Here is a 19,933-nt window from a genome sequence, read left to right on the forward strand (position 1 = left end):
GAAATGGAAATGATCATTTTATCATCTTTAAGGGAGAGATGGTCAATTTTTCTCCAGGAGAAATGGGCATAGCTGTATTTGATGTAATTTCAGATATTTTCAAGGTTGTTTTTGTAGGTATAGCCTAGAATGGTCCTAGCAATGATCCTGCTCCCTCTAATATGTTCTTTACTAATTTGAAACCGAATGTACATTTGAATCAACCAAGTACCACGGGTCTTGCTGTTGAAATTGATGAAGAATGTACACCAACCCAAGTCTGGGAAGATATCGTTCCTGTGCCGTTCAAAACTTCCCTACTCAGAATCGCGTCAAACAACCGGGAAAATTATTCACGTCTCAAACACATATTAACACTCGAAAAATGAGACAGGGCAAAGGCAGAAAAATAATTAAAACAACAAAAGTCCTCTATGAAAATAAAATTTGGCAATAAATGTGATTCCGTTCAAGAGTCTGCCTTTGACATTAATAATTGCAGAGGATGCGGAGAAAATTATTTTGAAACGAAAAAAAAGGAAGACTGGCTAAGATGTAAGTTATGTGGTTAGTGGGCCCATGAAAATTGTACAGCGTTTGGCACTATGTGTGAAACATGCGGATTAGACGACTCACAGCAAAAGGCCAAAGAAGTTTTGAGCGGGCAGAAACAAAAGTGAACAAAAACTAGAAAGGATCTGTGATAACTAGGTAAGATCCACAACTTGTTAGCCTGAAAGGTATATATGCCCACCTCTCCCCGACATTAAGGGAGAGATGGGCAATGACCCTTTTTTTTTATTTGTGTATTAAGTAATAATGTTTCGTTTATTGATATTAACGGATATGTAGACAAAGGATTGTAGGTTTGTTCTACATCACTTTCGTTGCTTTATTTCAGATAGGTTGGCTGTAGGAGGCTCCAAACGAAAGTATGACCATCTCACCCGGACTTACCTTTGTACTTATCAAGGCATTCGTTTCTGAAACGATATAATTTTTCGTTTGATGGGGCACTAGAAAAACGAAAGATACACGTCCAAATCCATAGCCTATACTACTCCAATTAAAAATATAAAAGTTTTAAAGAAAAGAATCCGTATAGCATGAAAGAAGTTCACCGTGAGAGCATCATGGCGGTAACAAATGCGGTCCATCGAGCGGACCCATGTTTACATACACCAAAATGGATTGCAACTCGAACACTTCATTCTAATCGTATGTTCAGAGGTACCGTGACCCTGCACAAGTGCAGTTGTCTTTTTATACGTAACGTGTGTCTTTATATAACTTACGTATAGTCATTGGATTTATCACGATTTGTTCTAATAAAAAATATTTAAAAAATGCAATAGTTTCATTTGACTAATAGAAGGTGACACCCATATCTCCGAAAAACTACAGTCAAAGAAATTCTGATTTATGGAAGTTATGCACACGCGAATATGATTCAACTTTCACATAAAATAAGTTTTTGTAAAATTCAAGATATCGTGGCGACGCTTCCACTGCCGTTTATAAGTATTAGACCAGGTACTGTATTTGCACAAAATGTGATATTTGGTACAGATTGAATACTTCTTCACTACTCTATTTTCTGGATTTAATATAAATTAATGAATAAAGTAAAATTTGTTAGAATTCATCAATAAATTTGCAACGTTTCTCACAACTGTTTCACGCAGAGTAGTTGTAATACTTATAAATGGCTGTGTATATACGTGGAACACCCTGTATGTAGGGTGTTGCTACATGTGGGAATAAATTTAACGGGTGATTCTAGACACCTGAATAAGATGAAAATCAAGAATAACGATATTGCAGTTGAGGCTTTGTTTGTTAGTTATAAATGTTTAACGATCGATATGCCTAAAAGCAGGCAATCTGCGTACAGCGGTGCACGCGGGACAAGTCAGGCGAGAGGTCGAACAGTGGTTGTCAAAGCCACTTTCGCACGGGGTCACACATCTCAGAGCAGCTGTAACGAAATATACAACAATCGATGTTATTTTTTAAGTTACTTTACACGCTTTACAGCAGGCAATTCTGTATTTCTTTTATTTTTTCTTGGGGGGGGGGGGGGTGTACGATTCTATGTCTTGTGTGATTTCTGCGCGTGTGTGTCTGGGTAGCACAATGGACCACGGTGGATATAATGAAAACAATGTATTTTAGCGTGTAGGCAGGTCTGGTGTAATTCACCGATAACCTTTAATTTTAGATGAAGTGTCGCAGAATCGTGTTTTCGTGGCAATTGTCGTAAATTTGGTCGTAGCTTCTCTGAGGTGAGTGACCCCATGCAACAGTGGTTTTGATCACCACTGCTCGACCCCTCGCCTAACCAGTCCCGTGCGAACCGCTGCACGCGGATTGCCGCCTTTCGAATATATCATTAAACGCTTATAACTAACAAACGAAGCCTCAACCGCAATATCGTTATTCTTGATTTTCATCTTACTCAGGTGTCTAGAATCACCCCTTAAATTTATTCCCACGTGTAGCTGAACACCCTGTATATGGAGGATAATCCTCATATATATTGGTTAGTACGATGTTTGAAGCTACGCCCGATAGTTTGTCCGGTAGACAAAAAATGTTTCGGATAAAACTGACTACGTAGCATCTAACGGAAAATGGGGGGTTATTTTGCATTTTTTATATAAAACTCGACATTTTTATTTCAATCTTATAGTACATAAAACATGGAAACTATGATAATTGAACATTATATTACGATAACACAGTTCACAAGAGAAATATGGTCCACAAACAGGTTATCGATAACTAATAGTTCGTACCGGGTGAGTCACGAGAAACAGGGCACCTAAATATCTCTGTTAGGATTGAAGATAGGAGAAAATGTCGGAGAGGAAACTTGTACTGTTCAAGGGGACAAATATGATGACATAAACAGATCGTTTGATTGACGTTATCTTTTAAGGTTATTTTAAAGGTCATTGATAGTTTTTTAGGAAATACCGGCGGATGTAATACTCTAGCAGGCTGGGCGGCAAATGTGTCTCATGACCTGCATTTCAGGGCCGTGATGGACCTGCGTTTACCCCATGAATCACTGAGCCATTGGCGATATCGTACTAAGCATTAGGAAAGGTCCATGCGGCAAATGCAGGCCCAACACAGCCCTGAAATGAAGGTCATGAGGCACATTTGCCGCCCCATTCAGCTAGAACATCGCTTATATCCCTCGGTTTTTCTTCAGGTGTCTACCCGCGGTCCCTTGGGCCGGATGGGATTTTACTACCGGTTTCTTTTGTGCAAAACCGCAAAATCTCGAAATTAAAAGACATTTTTCGAGGTCTTGGCGAAATCTTTCCATTGCTGTATAACAGTTGCTGTACGCTCGTAGGTCGGTAATCCCCTCTGGGACTTAAGGGTACTACGCAGTCGTTCCTGTCTAAAATGAAGCATTTCTGTTTCAATTAATTACAAAGTAACCAATTGAAACTCAGACTTGTTCTTTGGCTTGAAGTTTATTAACATCATAAGCTTTAAAAAATATGTTTGTTCAGTAAAAAATATGCATTATATATGGCGCTATAGATGGATCATTAAAGAGGCTTTTTAAAAGAGGTTTCTTTTGTTTTGCAGTGATAATTCACAAACGGAAGTTCCAATCGATTCAAAACAAATTCGAGCATCTCCACAAAATGTGTAGTTTCGGACCAGACTTAAGTTAAACTTAATGAAAACTCTTATTCTTTATGAAAATAAACTAAGACCTTAACCTTTGGGGATTGGGAGATAAAACCTCATCAATGGGGATTCAATGGGGATTTAGTTTCTTTTCATAAAGAATAAGAGTTTTCATTAGCTTTAATTTAGGTCTGGTTCAAAACTACACATTTTGTGAAGATGCTCGAATTTGTTTTGAATCGATTGGAACCTCCGTTTTCCAGTTATCACTGCAAAACAAAAGAACCTTTTTTTAATGAGTCTCTTTAATGATCCATCTGTAGCGTCATATACAATGCATATTTTTGACTAAACAAACAAGTTTTTTAAAGCTTATGATGTTAATAAATTTCATGTCAAAGAACAAGTCTCAGTTTCAATTTGTTCCTTTGTAATTAATTGAAACATAAATGCTTCATTCTAGACAGAAACGACTGCCTAGTACCCTTAACATTGTCATTAAGCAACTTATAAAGATTTTTCCTCAGTAAATACGATGAATAAAATGTTTTTGGTTTTTATTAAGCTACTCTTATATTATACAAAAAAAATTAAAAAGAACTTTTTAATTTGTTTTAATTGATTTTTTTAGTGTCAATATGGCACCTAAAAAAGAGTTACTGGTGCAGGTAATTTCCCAGCTCAAGCAGATCTGAAACAAAATATTCGAAAAGATTCTTAAACTGTATGAGTGTCGTTATCGCCCGTTACTCACTTAACAATTTTTGTTGAAATGTAACAAAATGGCAGCGGTTTGAAAAAAAAGTTTGACAGAACACCCAAAAGAATGTTCTCTCGGGTGCTCCTTGAAAAGAATCTGGATTATTTATCGACAAAAATTGCGAATTGAGCTACGGGCGATAGCGACACCCATACAAATTAAGAATCTTTCGAATTTTTTGTTTCAGATAAGCCTGAGCCGGGAAATCACCTACGCCAAGAACACACCTTTTTTAAATACGATATTGTCGCTATAAAAACACATTTAAAACGAATTAATAAAAATCTTTTTAATTCTTTTTGTATAATATAAGAGTGGCTTAATAAATTCCAAAAAGATTTATGTCATTACATGTTGTATTTATTCAAAAAAAAATTAAAAATATCTTAATTTTTCGGCTGATCAAAGTACGATGGCCCCTTAAGCACACCTACTCAGGTGTCAATCGTACGGCAAATCGACTGTGCAATAAATTTCGGAGGGTATTGAGAGAGACTGAGATCCCGACAATGTCAGCGAGACATTGATTTGCCTCGCGCAGGGCTCTATTGATGGGATCGGCTGTGTAATGGTGGTATGTCGGTAATTTGTGGGGCAAATTGTGGGGCTAAAAAACTTAGTACTACCATGAACTCTGGACAGTTCACGTGACCATGATTGACCATGAAAAGAGCGGTGGGAATTCCGGGTGAATTAAGGATGGCAATTCCAACTGATTGCAGGGTCGGACTATAGTTGTGATCTGTGATGCGCATTGGGGTACCTATTTACTTAAGTGTAGTCCAATAAATAACACGTAACAGATATACCTAAAGGAACATTAACATTTCAATGTGGACTCTCGTAATAAAATGTATAGCATTTATAGCATTAGTTATAACGTTCGTTGTAACATTTTCTAAGGTGAATATTCTTTAAAGAAATTTGAAGAAAATAATAGTTCCTCTGTAACTAAGTATTATGTGATGTTAAAATTTAATTCTTCTACCTCTATATTACCAATAACACTATCTCAGTGTTAAAATGAATATTAGGACACTAATATTCTCCGATAATTATTCAGAAACTGAGTATCAACTTTTGCAGTTGTTCTATAAGATTATCGTTAACTAAGTGAATAAAAGAAATAAATAGACAATGAGTGATTCATTTTCTCGTGAATCATATATTATGGAGTTAAGAAAAAATCAAACATGTCTATTTTTACGTTTTCTTATAATACGTAGTTTTTTAAACAATTTTCTAAAATATTACATTAAAATATACATAATTAGGTAAGTTATCAATTTTTAAACGAATCAGCACTTGAAGGCACACGCGCTCTTTAGGTGAAAAGTCAATAGTCCTATCAGGATATTTAATCCTGTTACATCCCCTGGATAGTTCACTCTCTTTTGCTATTATACGTGGGTATACATATCTTCGTGTAGCTTGTTAAATCAGGAATCATTATATACGATAAAATAGAATATACAAGGTGTTAACAAAAATGGCCAGGACCTAGAGGTTAGATAATGCTTACTAAACTGTAAAAAATGATCAAACGTGTGTTCGAAAATCAACCCATTCAGAGTTACGTGCGATTTACAGTTTTGTAATTGAGCCACAACGGAATAACTCACATTGGAAAAAAATTAATTTTCTCTATTTTATATGACTAGTACTGCCTATTGAAATATATTATTGCTACTAACTCAATTTCGCAAAAAATGTGGGTTATGTTGTCCGTTTTTGCTCCCATTGCCTCAATTCAAGTGATGTGCTTGTTAGTGTACAACTTGCGATGTTTACAGCTTCTTACCACAATATTATTCTAATTTTTACCGAATTGGGCTTTGCAATTAATGATTACATCGTTTAAAGCGTACCATTCTGTTAATATCGGTTAGTAACGGAAGAAGAACAGGTAGAATTTATTGTAGAAACGCCAGTCTAATAATATGATCAGATACTTTTTCGTGTTCTTACTGCGTGCGATAATTGGAAGCAACCATATTCTTTTGCATTACCAAACCGAACATGGTTTGGAATTCTGAAACAGTTCATTTTTCCACCCATACTAACTAAACATTTTTATTGTAAAAGAGGACATCGGCAGTGTTGACTATACCTTTAACATTTTGAGAAATTTTTCAGTCAAATTTTACTGAAGAGCACTTACGTACGATTAAATAAAAAAGGTGCATTAATACATAGAAGCAAAAGGTTTATTAAAATAAAATTCCAAAGTTGACGCCTTTCTTTTAATCATTATGTGTGGGTAACAATTTAACTCAAATCCTTGGACTTTTAAATTACATGTTACATCTTAAACATTAAATTGCATGTATTATATGTATAAACTTCTTAATGCATGCTTATTATGGCAAAATAATAGAAAAAAAGGCATCTTTCATTTAAAACAATACAACTTACATATTTCTTTTACATCCACAATTTGGTTACATTGTTTAAATTGGTTTACGAGAACATCTGATTGGAATACTATTCAAAACACATTCTCACATATTCAGTTATACTTTACGTAATGAACATGTGTTTATAGGAATTCGAGGAATGAATAAACAATGTTGCCTTGGTGATTAATTCAGTATATAATTTCCCTCGTTTTCTACATTTTCAACACTTCTCACCGTTATAACAGGTCGTTATCCCATTTTTATTAAATTGCTTTATTGTTGTGTTAAAATTTTGTTCAACGTCGTAAGGTGCTTGTAGTTATGAATCTTGTAATTTACAAAACTCTGTAAACTATTTTACAAAAAACTAATTTACAAAACTAATTTTTCTTCTAATGCTAACTAAAAATGGTCTTGTTATAATGAAGCTCCTTCTTAAATATTATTCGAATTCGAGGTAATAGTTCATAATGTTAATGACTGTTAACCTAAAAATTAGCGAGATATTTGCAAAAACCTTGTTCATGGTTTCACTACTTACCTTAGTTACAGTAAATGGCTCAAAGTGATTTCCGTTGACATCCATGTAACTGTTACTATTATTAGGTTTAGGACAAATAAAGCATGCTACTTCCTCGTAGAAAATTCGCAGCTCTTTTAAATTTTGATAGAAGAAGGTACGTATTCCATTTAAAAAAAAGGTCACAATCATAGCTCGTAAAGAAATAGGTTATTTAAAATAAGCATTTCAACATCATATCGACGTGCGTTACGAAAAGTAGCACGTTTCAATTTTCTTACGAAAAACAGCACGTTTGTCTTCGTTGTTACGAAAAGTGTCACGTTTCGGTTTTCGCTGTGAAAAGTAGCATGTTTGAGCGGTTTGCCACGAAAAGTAGCATGTTCCGTTTGTAGCGACGAAAAGCAGCACATTTCGGTGGTAGGCTACGAAACAACGTGTGCGTCAACTTAAATACCTTCCAACGCGATTTTTACTTAGTACTAGGTCAGTAATTTATTAAACATTAAAATGCCGTACTTAAATTATGTAGATTAAATTTTTCATACGTGTTTCCTTTTGGAGATTAAATGGGATTATTATTAATTAAACAATATTTTCAAAAGTTGAATTCTTCGATGCGAAATAGGATAATGCGCTAGTGTTCGCCGCAAAGTACGAAATGTGCTACTCTCCGTGGCTAAGCAGTCAAATACCTATGTTAGTTTTCGCGGCGGAAGACCAAATGTGCTAATATTCGTCAGAAATTATAGAATGTGCTTATTTACGTGGCAAACTGAAACGTGCTGTTTTTCGTAGGGAAAACGAAACGCACGATATTATGTTCCCGTCGATGCCGTGCAATTTGTATACACATGTTTGCAGAACACTTCTGCAGTAGGCCCAGTGTTCATGTTTCAAAGTCATTGCAATATACAGTGTTGTCCCGTTATAATCCCGGCTCTGCTGTTTCGTTGGAAGTACATTTCTGTCCTCATTGCTTCTTTTGTAGTTGCCGCAGCGAGTCCAACAGACTGAGGATGAGTGAGAAGGCATGCGGCAGCCACAAGCTATAAATTTCGGTTAAGATAGCGGCGGGATCGTCTAACTCAGCGATGCCGCGATGGGCGGTCCGAGAACGCAAGCATCCATAGCATTTCTACGAGTCGCGCGGAAGGGGGCGCTCGAAGCCAACGAAGCGGCGGGCATGCAACGGATAGGGACAACTCTAGTAGTGTGCGTGTAGGCTCGTACCCTTAAGGAGACTAGGCAGTCAGAAACTTGACTTTTTTGTTGTTGTATTTTTCGAAAGTACCACCCTTCCCGAGTAAAATGCCGTTTGGTTTATGTTAAAATTCTCAAAAATAAGGATTTTACAGCCGAAAAGGTCGAGCGCTTCATAAACAGTTTCTGCGCGCATGCAGGTAGACTAATTCCTCTTTCGTGTTTTTCTCGGAATCATATTTCCTCTTCGTTTTGCAGTGATTGCGGAAAAATGGGGGTACAAGTCGATTTGAAAAAAATTCAGCATATGTGAAACATGTCTAGTTACGACCTGAACCTAAGCGTAAGTCTGTGAAAACTTCTGTTTTGACAAAAAAAAATTAAAATGGCTCTTTTCCCTAGCGAAAAATCAAGTTTCTTTAAAATTTGCCGTTTTACAGCCGCCATTTTTATAATTTTGATTTTTTTTCTTTTCCAATAGGTTCAGGGAAGAATGGGGGTCAGGGCAAAGTATCAATTTCAGAGGATATTTCACAATTCAATTTCTTACGGCCAGAATCAGTGCAAAATTACAGCGGCTCCAAAAAAAACCTATATATCAGGCAACTGTAGCGCTGTCAAACATATGTATATATTATTCAAATAATTTTTTTACTGTTTATAGTATTAACAAACATTACCCAAAAGTACTAGTCACAATTTGTATTCATCTCCATGTAATTAATTCGCAAAAAATACTTGATTTTCGAGCGATCTGACTGCCTAGTCCCCTTAAGGTGCAGTTCCACGGCGCGTGGCTCGGCGACTCGCGCTCCCCAAGCGGACTCGCGACCCGACTGGGCGAGCCGAGCCGACTCGACGAGCCATGCGCCGTGGAATTGCATCTTTAAGGTAGGTTTACACCTGACGAGTGACTCGGCCGAGTCATCGGTCTGATCCTCGGCCGAGTGAAAATCTTGCCTGCCGAATTACTCGGCCGAGTACTAGAATATGCGTTCAAACTGGGCGAGTGCTCGGCTCAGTGGGCTCACTCAGCCGAACATTCGTCAAGTGTAAACTCAGCATTAGGGCCTAGGGCACACTACTAGAGTTTTCCCTATCCGTTGTATGCCCACCGCTTTATTGGCTCCGAGCACCCCCTTCCGCGCGGCTCGTAGAAAACGCTATGGATACTCGCGCCCTCGGACCGCCCATCGGGGCATCGCTGGTCTAACTGAAAGAAAACAGCAAAGAACAAAGGCGAGTGAAATGCCTAGCGTACCGTTTCCTTCGAGTTTCGACCTGTCCCCCGAGAGTCGGACTTATAACGAGACAAAACTGTGCTCCATAAAAATTAATGAACTGTTTTATAGAATGAGTCACATTCAGTTTCTGAGCCAGTTCTTCAGCAACTACGGTTGCGCTTGGCTAGCTGAAATTATATACACAGTGGGGAAACTGCATTATTTATGGGTCTTTCTATTCAAGTAAGGTGATTGGATTTTGAATAATATTATTTTCAATATTAGAAACACTATTTGTCTTAGGTTTATTATTTGTGCATGTGCAGCGATACTATATTCGTGCTAACGAAAATGTAAGGAAAACATCGTCATAATACACGTAAACAAATTGTGTAAATTATAGTGTACTTAGATAAGATTTATTCATATGAAATACATGTTCAAATATGTATTCATTTTTCGAAATTTCTCGCATGAAATGCATCACGATACATGTGACTATACCATAAAATGGCTGTTAAAACTAATACTGATATTACTTATTTTATCAGAATAAACTTAATGCGTTCAGAATTTTGTTGATTCGGAAAAACTGGTCGATATTTGCTTCAGACAATATTTGCTGAAAATCGAGTTGAAAACTGAAGTCATGACATCTGACCATCTTCCCAGGCACCTCGTCGTTGGGAGAGACTACTCACATAATTATTCATGAAAAAATAACAAAGCAAAAAGCAAAATTATTTACGAGTGAACACTACGACAGATTTATTGATATTTAATTTGTTTACGCTAAACAAGTAAAAACATATCAAACAGAAAGCGAACTACTTACTGGCGATTAGCAAAGCAAATGAATACAAAAGTGAATATATATAATAAGTAAACAAAAATAATAAAAAGAAAAAATAAAAAATTGAGAAGCATATTGTAAATTTAACTGATTGAATAAAGGCTTAGAAAGTGAGTCATCTCTCACCCACAGTTTAAAAGTGAACCATTTATCCGAATCATAACCCGATCGTCTCTCCTTTCTGTAGGGAGAGATACTCTCCTTGATAGCTTTGAAAGGATGGGTTAATATGGTCTGCATTGTCCCTCAATACCTCTACTATTTTATTATCCAAAACATTAAACGAAAATTAACATAGAAGTATATTTTAAATACGATTCTGTACACTACTGTTTTATAAAAGATGTTAAATGTAACCTCAACTTACCTTTTGTAGCATATAAATCCAGAAAAACATAGTAGGAAGCGAAATAACGCTAGGTAGTTTGGTTCCTAAAGAAGCTATTGTTCTATATCATAACGTGCTCTTACGTGTAAAATCTGAATATAGCAGCGACTCGACTAACTCTCCTACCACACCGACTCACCCGGATTTACCCTATGTACACAAATGAAAGTAATGATTTTTTTTATAAATATATAGCTACCTATATTATTTTTTTCTATTCCTTTATAGCTGAACTGTTAAAAAATGAACGTTGCTTCATTCAAACACATGATCATGCAAAAAAGAATGAATTATTCGTTGTTGAGTATTTTCAAGTGCATTAATATTTTCTATTGGGTAGTAATAGATACTATTCCATTATTTAACAGTAAACTTATGGTATTGTTTTATTACGAACTTGAACAGCATAACATACCGAACATGCGTTTTCTATTTTATTTTAATGTTGAGATGAACAACATATATATTCGCCTGCTACTTGTTCAATTTTGGCACGGAAATAAAGGAAAGTATATTTATATTAGTCTTTATGACAAATAGATAATTGTATACCACGAGTAATTAGTTTTATTACTTTATTGCATCACTTAGAAGAATTAAATTATTTATAGAATGATTAGATTTTCAATTAGATTAAATGGAGTCGTTTAACAAAAACCTTAAACTGTCAAGAATATACTCCTAGGCAAAATTATTTATAACATGGCTCTCCATCATAGTAGTTTTGCACAATTTATGTTGCAGAACCTTAACTAGTTAGAAGATCATATCTTAATGGTAGCATAACATGTTTATACACACCGCCAAAACTGTATTTTAATATTAAAACGTTCAATTGTAACTGTTCCATAAATTACACTAGACCAATTCTTATACCAAGCATGATTGCCTATTAAAAACATTTTTATTTAAAATTTTTCAAAATAAATAAACTTGCAAAGAGCCTAATTTAAGAATCTAACGCTGTTAAAATTGCAAGCTGAAAGAAAAGTTACTGTGCAGATCGTAGAATAACTGATTTTGCCGTATTTTCAATGTTAAAATGTATATTTCAAAATACAGTAAAAGTGAAAATATAAAACAGCTTAACCTCGATCTAAACCATAGGTAATTTCAATTTTAGATAGGTGCAATCGAAGCAGTGAAATTCCAATTATAGAAATTTTAATGTTTCCTTTTTAAAAATCTCTCAGGGAAATCGATTTGTCTTACCAGTTTTGTCAGTTACGAAATCAATGTAAAGAGTCCAAATTTACTGCTAATTTATTAAAAATTTGAAGGCCTTTTGGGATTTAACTGACCGTAATTAACCCATTTTCGATAATTGTTTTTCATCTATCACGCTTCGTTTAATTTATAATACCAGTTACTAGTGGACACGAAGAAAAAATTCAAATTAGTTATAAAATAGGGTGCACACATTGATTTTAGTGTTCAATAAATTAGTATTAATAGCACAATTAAGTGATATCGATCTTGTTGTTTCCCCGTTACTGCTCGGATATTGCTTTATTATGGATACAATATGCTTTTATATTATTGTTGTGGACAGTCATAGTATGTACCTTCATCTAGAGAGGAAAATTATAATTCCAATAATAGAAGCAATTTGGAATCAAGTGACGCTGATGATAGTAAGTGGCATCTATCTTTAACTGCGTGAGCTTGATGAACGTTTCGGGTTAAATGAAAATAAAGCTTCGCAGGAGGTTAAACGCCAACGAAAATATGTACTACATTGAACATATACGTGCCAGCTAGGTATATTTATTAAACAATGCAATTGCCAAAAACTTGTTAATGATACTACTGTTTTGTTTTAAACTAAATGTGTTTACTATACCCCATTTCACATATTTAACGCAGCAAAATATTCCAAAAGTATAAAATTTGCCAACACTTTCCCTCCAATATTAACACTAACACCCGAATCTACCTAACTAACGAATGAAACAAAAATGTGTATGCTTTATTATTTTGAGGCTAAAGTACGCCTCGTAAAATTAGATTTTTCTATAATTAAAAGTTTTTAAGAACAGTGTCTGAGTTTGGGCAAAAATACATTATCGTTGCACTTCTATCAGCAATTTTGATTCCCCACTAGATGACAGACATTTGCACATACAAATTGCATTGCCTTGAAATATATAATTTACATGATTTTTATACTAGCCTGATATTATTCCAAGTATATCACGCAGAATTGGAAAATAATAATTCCATGCCATACACAGTACGCAGACATTTTTCCGTGACCGACATACAATTTAAAGCAGAGAACATGTTGCATGGGTAATGAAATACAGGCTTAGTAACACGATTAATACTTAACAGAACTATCTATTTGGCATTAGCTATTGTAACAGTTTACTTCGACATCGTAAACTTTATCTTTCACACAGTTGATCTTCGACACTTTAAATTGAAGCTTACAGGCTTCATCTAGCACCAGGAAAATCTATTAGTGCTTATTAAAATTTTTCCAATTAAATGTATCGATGCATTAACAAGCCCCTCAGCACCAAATTTGCGTAATCCTTAATGTGTTCCATATATTTAAAACATTAATTCACGAACCTGTCGCGATATCCCGTTCGCGAATCTTCGTTCTGCTAGCTGGATTCAATAAGCTCGCCTAAATCTGTTAGCACTTAAGCTTCGAGAATCTAACATCCTAAAATTCTTAATAAATTTGCATTTCTTTAGGTTCACATCAATCAAAGAGTCACTTTTATATGAATCTATTAAGCCAGCGCATATCCAACCACTGTAAATGTCCCATGGAACGCATTTGCAACTAAGGGTGTACTCGCGATGAACTTACATGAGACAGCCCTGGCCTTCCACTCCCAGTATTATCTCGTTCACAGTGGAGTCGATAGATGCAGCGAAGATGGAATCACTGGCACTGATTAGCAAGTGTAACACACGCGTAATTTGTATCGCGCCAAGTCCGAAATTGTCGTTTCTCACTGGGGAAAGAAAAAAAGGGTGTCGCGACGAAAAATACTTGCATTTCCTGCGGCTACGACGAACGAGGACTCGTTCGTGACTGCTCAGAGGCCAGTGTCGGTTGTGCAGCTGGGCGCAGGGCGTGCGCCCTCCGCGAAATCAAACTTTGCCTCCACTCGTGGAAACACAGCACGGGGTGGCCTACGTTGCGCGCATAGTGCCTAGGGTTGCTACTATTCGAATGATTCAATAGTCAGCTATTTCATAAGTACTCACGGGACTGTTACGAATATATTTGCCAAGTATTGCAATATTCTATTTGGGGCGGAATTTTACTATACTCGAATGCTGAGGGTTTTCATTTCTGATGAGTAACTTCTGTCTAAAAAATGTTTCGATTCAATAAACAGGTACTGTATGTGTGAGATGGATCACCTACGTAACTTTTGAAATTCAGGTTAGAGTTTACGACCATTACCATATACCTCTATACGTGGTACTTCCCGCAAAAAGTTTACCTAATTGCGTTGCATTTACATAAAATGCAAGCATTTCGCCCATTTAATTTAACTTGGATGTAGAAACTTTTTGGTTATAATTTCGTCTTTGCGATATGTGAAAATGGACACAGGTTATATTAAGTTTGGCTGTACAGCATATTAATTTGAAGCATTTTTAATTTCTAACCTAAAAGTCGTTGTATACTGTGTTATGTACAGTTACTCAGAAAATGGAGCGTACACCTAGGTTTGTAACGCAAATTGGCGGGAAAATGAATACAAACACAGTTATTCAAAAATGAAAACACAATATATATTTTATTCGTATGTTTTACCAAATAATGCGTAAAAAAATATTCTAAATAAAATGGACTATTGGTCTGTATTTAACAAAAATGGTAAAAGTACACGTATTTTAGTGACGAAAAATTGAGCGTACACCTTGTTAAAATACTATTTACAAACTTATACTATATCGTTTCATTTATTAATACTTTGTCGCATATCCCCTGCCATCAATTACGGCTTGTAAGCGACGTGGCATAGAATAAATTAGGAGTTTTATTAAAGAAGGGGGAATTTTTTCCCATTCTTCTCTCAACTTTCGTTTGAAATCTTCTATATTTGTAAAATTGTTATTTGCCATCCTGGATTTTATTTCTCCCCAGACATTCTCGATGGGATTGAGATCAGGTGACTGGGGAGGTGTTTTTAGCATCTTTGGGATGTTATACAGCAACCATACTTGAACTATATATGATGAATGTTTTGGGCCATTATCTTGTTGAAAGTAATACACCCGCGGCATTTTTAATTTTTCTGCTGAATCTTTTAGATTCTTTTTTAAGATATTTAAGTACTTAATTTTGTCCATTATGCCATCTATGTATACATCCCCATAACATAACGGATCCTCCTCCGTGTTTAACCGTTGGACATGTATTTCTATGGTGGTGCTCAGTATTTGGCTGTCGCCATACGATTTGCTTCCTTCCATCCCGTCCAAAAAAATTGATTTTAGTCTCGTCAGAGAATCTAACGTTTTCCTGAAAACTTTCGTCAAAATTTACAAACGTTTTCGCAAATTCTATGCGTTTATGCCTATTTGCTTTGGAGATATACGGTTTAGAGACTCGGCCATTATATCCCTCTTTTCTTAATGTTCTACGAACTGTTTCAACCGAGATGTCTTTATTTATACGTGAGGAAACATCTAACGTTAACTTCCGCACACTTGTACACGGATTTGTTTTAATTTGTCGACAAATGAATCGTTCATCAGTGTTCGACAATATTTTCTTTCTTCCTTGGCCAGGTATATTTCGGACTGTTCCATCGCACCGAAATTTGTTCATAATTTTTTGTACGGTAGAATGTGTTCTGCCGACTATTTTCCTTACTTGACGAAAGGATTTACCTTGCGAATATAATTTTACAATAAGATTTCGTATTGAAATGTCAGTCTGCTTCCTCTTATTAGCCATGCTGCTACTATAATCGTCAATCTACGGATAACAGATGGTTTTTTGTTGCTGGTTCCTGAGCAACCGGACTTTGAAAGACATTTCACGGGACTTCCTCTTCAATAGTACCAACGTTTAATCAATACAGACCTACGTAATGTGAAAATTCCTACGTGTACGCTCAATTTTGTGTCACTAAAATACGTATACTTTTACAATTTCTGTTAAATATAGACAAATAGTCAATTTTATTTAGATATTTTTTAAGAATTATTTAGTAAAATATATGAATAAAATATGTATTGTGTTTTCATTTTTGAATACGTGTGTTTGTATTCATTTTTTCGTCAATTTTCATTACAAACCTATGTGTACGTTCAATTTTGCGAGTAACTGTAAATAACTACAGGCTGGTTCATTTCACCCTTAAAATGCGACAGTTGAACCCGATGAGAAGGGGTTAATTGGACCACCATATACAGTGACTTATTCAGTATGCCAACAAAATATAAACGAAAGAATATCACATTAAGAGGTAACTGGACGGAAGAACAATTCAGATATAGAATAGATGCTGTAGAAAATAAGGCTATGGGTTTGGACAAAGCTGCAAAAACTTTCGGCATTCCTAAAGCAATATTAATTAGAAGAAAACAGTCTGATAAACCTGATGATTGTGAACGCTGGCTACATTAAAAGCTGTATAAGGTACAAAAATTATTGCAGCTGATGCAACAAGAAGGCTAAAATTACAAATAAAAGATAAACTGTTATCACAATAAATATAAACACACAGTTTTGTTAAACATGAATACGTATATTTAATTTTTTCATAGAAAACTATCCTGGTTTCGGGATAACCCACAGTGTATGGTGTAGTTGGACGATTGTTACAATTTTTTATATACTATTTTTGAGAAAAGTATCATAATCTTTGTACTATTGAACATTATTACTGTAAGTGCATTTAATATACATCATAAGCCAAACCCACTTGGACCACTTTATCCTCGTGTACTAGGTATTTTCTTTTATTGTGAATCACTGATAACCTATTTCATTGGTTGACGCGCCCGCAAAGAAATAAATAAAAAAGAATTCTTTTGACTGTATTGTTACATCAGCAAGGGTAGTATAAAATTTGAACGGTGTACCTCGTATTTCGGGACACAAAATTGATTTTGTTTTGTGATTTTTACAATTAGGTTTTCAAAGGTATACCTTTAAAATATTACGCCAATATCAAAAGAATTGGCAAAGACACCGACCTTTCATTAAAAGATCCTTTATCTCTACAGTACATAACATTGCAAGAATGTCTCAAGAATCTTACGGTGCAAGATTTGGAATATTACGCGAAATATTGCCGAGACGTTACAGGAACATTCCTATGTCCGCCCCTGTACAATATTGCAGAAAATATTCCTGCAACTTTCGGGAATATTGCAGGAGTTATTTTTGCAACATTCTGGCAATGATCCTACAACGTATCGGCCAGTAGGGCCAAAAATAGATTTAACGGTATATAATGTATCTGTGAGGAACGCGCCGACACGTTTGTGTGCAGAATCGTAGTAGTAGCTATAATATACATATATATTATATAGCTTCTATGTAGGTCTGTGAAGTTGGCACCCCCAGTTCGAATTTTTGGAAAAACTCGACGGCATTCGTTTGTCCATCGTTTGTCTACGTTTGTCCAATACAAATTTTCGTTTGTCCACAAAAAGTTATGGAAAAAAAATATTTCACCAGCACCCCCATGAAAACTTTTCAATGATTTGACAGTGAAAAACGATTCTCCATCGTTAGTTCACGTTTGTACACCAAACATTTTCATTTGGCCACCCTTAAAAAAAAAGTTATGAAGAAATTAAGAAAATTTGTCATTAACTCTAGCAACTCTTTTCAATTTTTTAAAAGAGGGGTACGATTGTCCACGACTAATACACGTTTGTCCACCCAATGATTTCGTTTGTCGATCCTCCAGAAATATACACCCGTCGCGGTGGTCCCAATCTTTGAAATATTCGGAGCGATACCCGAATAATTGTCGCTCTATGTTTTCGTCGGCAGATGTTTATACGAATGCGACGTTACATTCTTTTGTGGCGATCATGAGGCGGTTGCGCTATGTAGGTTAATTGATATCGAATAGTTATCGCGTGGAGGGTGTTGAATCACAGCGTCCGCGTTACATCTTTTCGCGCCTTATCTTTCACGCTTGCGCACCGATCCCCGCACGCGCCAATTACCCCCACAACCGCCCACGCTTGCGCGCGCGACGCCATTTTGAAAACCCCCTCCCCTGTGACGTCATCGCATTCACCCTCGGTGCGGTACCCCCTCCCCATCGGAAATGCGCGCGACGTCATTTTGAAATTTTGAAATCCACCCCTGTGACGTTATCCCCCCTCCCCTACGAACTTGACTTGCGCACGCGACGCCATTTGGAAATTATGAAATTTTGAAATCCTCCGCCTCTGTAACGTCATCCCCCTCATCCACGAGCTAGGCCGGCGTCATTCATTCGGTGCGGTACCCCCTCCTCCCCCGCCTCACCCCCTCGCTAACACTTGATCCAGAATCGGCATAGCCTATCTTCTGACAAAGGAATCGTTTTTAGGACTGCGATGATTACTTGATGACACCATTAATAGCTTATTTGTCCTTAAGATGTTAGGAGAACCGACTGACCAGTGGGGCATGGGTTGTGGCAGAAAGACTAAGTCCCCCAGTAGTTGAAGCAGAGTCACAGTTACATTGCAATCTAGTTACTAACGACCAGCTGCACCAACGTGTTAAACGATTCTGGGAAGTGGAATCTTGCGCATCCGATCATGGTACACACTTATGCGAGCAATATTTTTTAATGTTGCGTGCCGACCACTCTTTTTTTTTTCAAGTTTTCTGCAATTCGATTATTAAGACATTGAAAATTGATCCAACCACCTAGTATGTTACGGGATATCCCTCGATCAATTGTCAATGGTCTACAAACCGAAATTCTACGGTAATAATTAATTCCTTGAAGCCTGATACACTACGGCATATTTTCCAAAGTAGGATTGTCGACATCAATCTTGCAACGCCGTGCAATGTTCCTAGAATACCGGATGCGTTAAGGTTTGAAAACTCAAGCACTAAGAGGATGGAAACGGTCCGAAGCGACGGCGGAGTGGGCCGTATGCATGAAATACGTGCTCAGCAATTTGAAGCTCTTTGTCTAAAGTCCCAAGTGCTCGTGCCTACCCTGCGTTCGTTCGTTCGATTCGTCCGAGGGACATAACTATTGTGAAATAGTCGTTGAGCGAGAGTTCCATCGAGTGTAGGGACCGTGGAAAAGACTCAGTCCCCGTAGAGACTCTTTTAAATCCTACTTATTTAAACCATTTCTCGTTTAGTTCTTATATTTTGCGTTTTACTATTTAAATCCACCTTTCATACCGACATTTACAAAAGTGTACCGCACGACGTATCCTGTGCTTCAACATCTTGTATCGCAGGCCCCTCCAGGTCACACAGAGACACAGAGAGAAAGAGAGAGTAAGCCGTTCCAAATTTAACAGTCTTCTCGTACCGATGCGGTGAGCGAATCAAAGTATGCCATTGTACGGAACCAGCAGTTGATCCAACCACCTAAAGTCAATTTCATATGTATTGGCCGGTGAGTTCGGTTTCACGAGCAGCGCACGAGGAGAAATCAGCCACCACCACCTGACGATCGTAGATTGGTAGTTGAAGTTGCTGGGCCCCCGAAGGGTATGGTGGGGTAACGAGAACGAGAAGCCGAGTGGCTGTTGTTTATTCTTAGCGTAATAGTGTGCGTTACGAAGCTGTGCGTAGACCAATACGAGTTGAAGCTATCGAGAAAGAATCAATGTTCTGACCAATAAAACTCCTGAATTTTTTCGGACCTCACGCACACCTATTCTGATGTATGTATTTCTACGCTAAGAACTCGGTTTGGCCTACACGTCAGGAGCTTGGCGCTATCCCCACGGGCACCGAATCCCCACCGCGCAACGCGCAGGCGTAG

The 19,933-nt window shown here is 36.7% G+C and overlaps 1 protein-coding gene across 1 annotated transcript in view; it reads right to left on the minus strand.

Moving 5' to 3' along the window:
- Positions 1-14,180, minus strand: part of LOC143378482 (putative G-protein coupled receptor CG31760) — a 187,622-nt gene extending 173,442 nt beyond the window's left edge. The window contains exon 1 of the mRNA XM_076830256.1: positions 13,804-14,180. The gene's annotated coding sequence lies outside the window, so the exon portion shown is untranslated. The remainder of the gene's footprint in view (positions 1-13,803) is intronic.
- Positions 14,181-19,933: the final 5,753 nt, after the last annotated feature.

The sequence above is a fragment of the Andrena cerasifolii genome, chromosome 2, assembly GCF_050908995.1.
Source record: "Andrena cerasifolii isolate SP2316 chromosome 2, iyAndCera1_principal, whole genome shotgun sequence".
Lineage (NCBI taxonomy): Eukaryota > Metazoa > Arthropoda > Insecta > Hymenoptera > Andrenidae > Andrena > Andrena cerasifolii.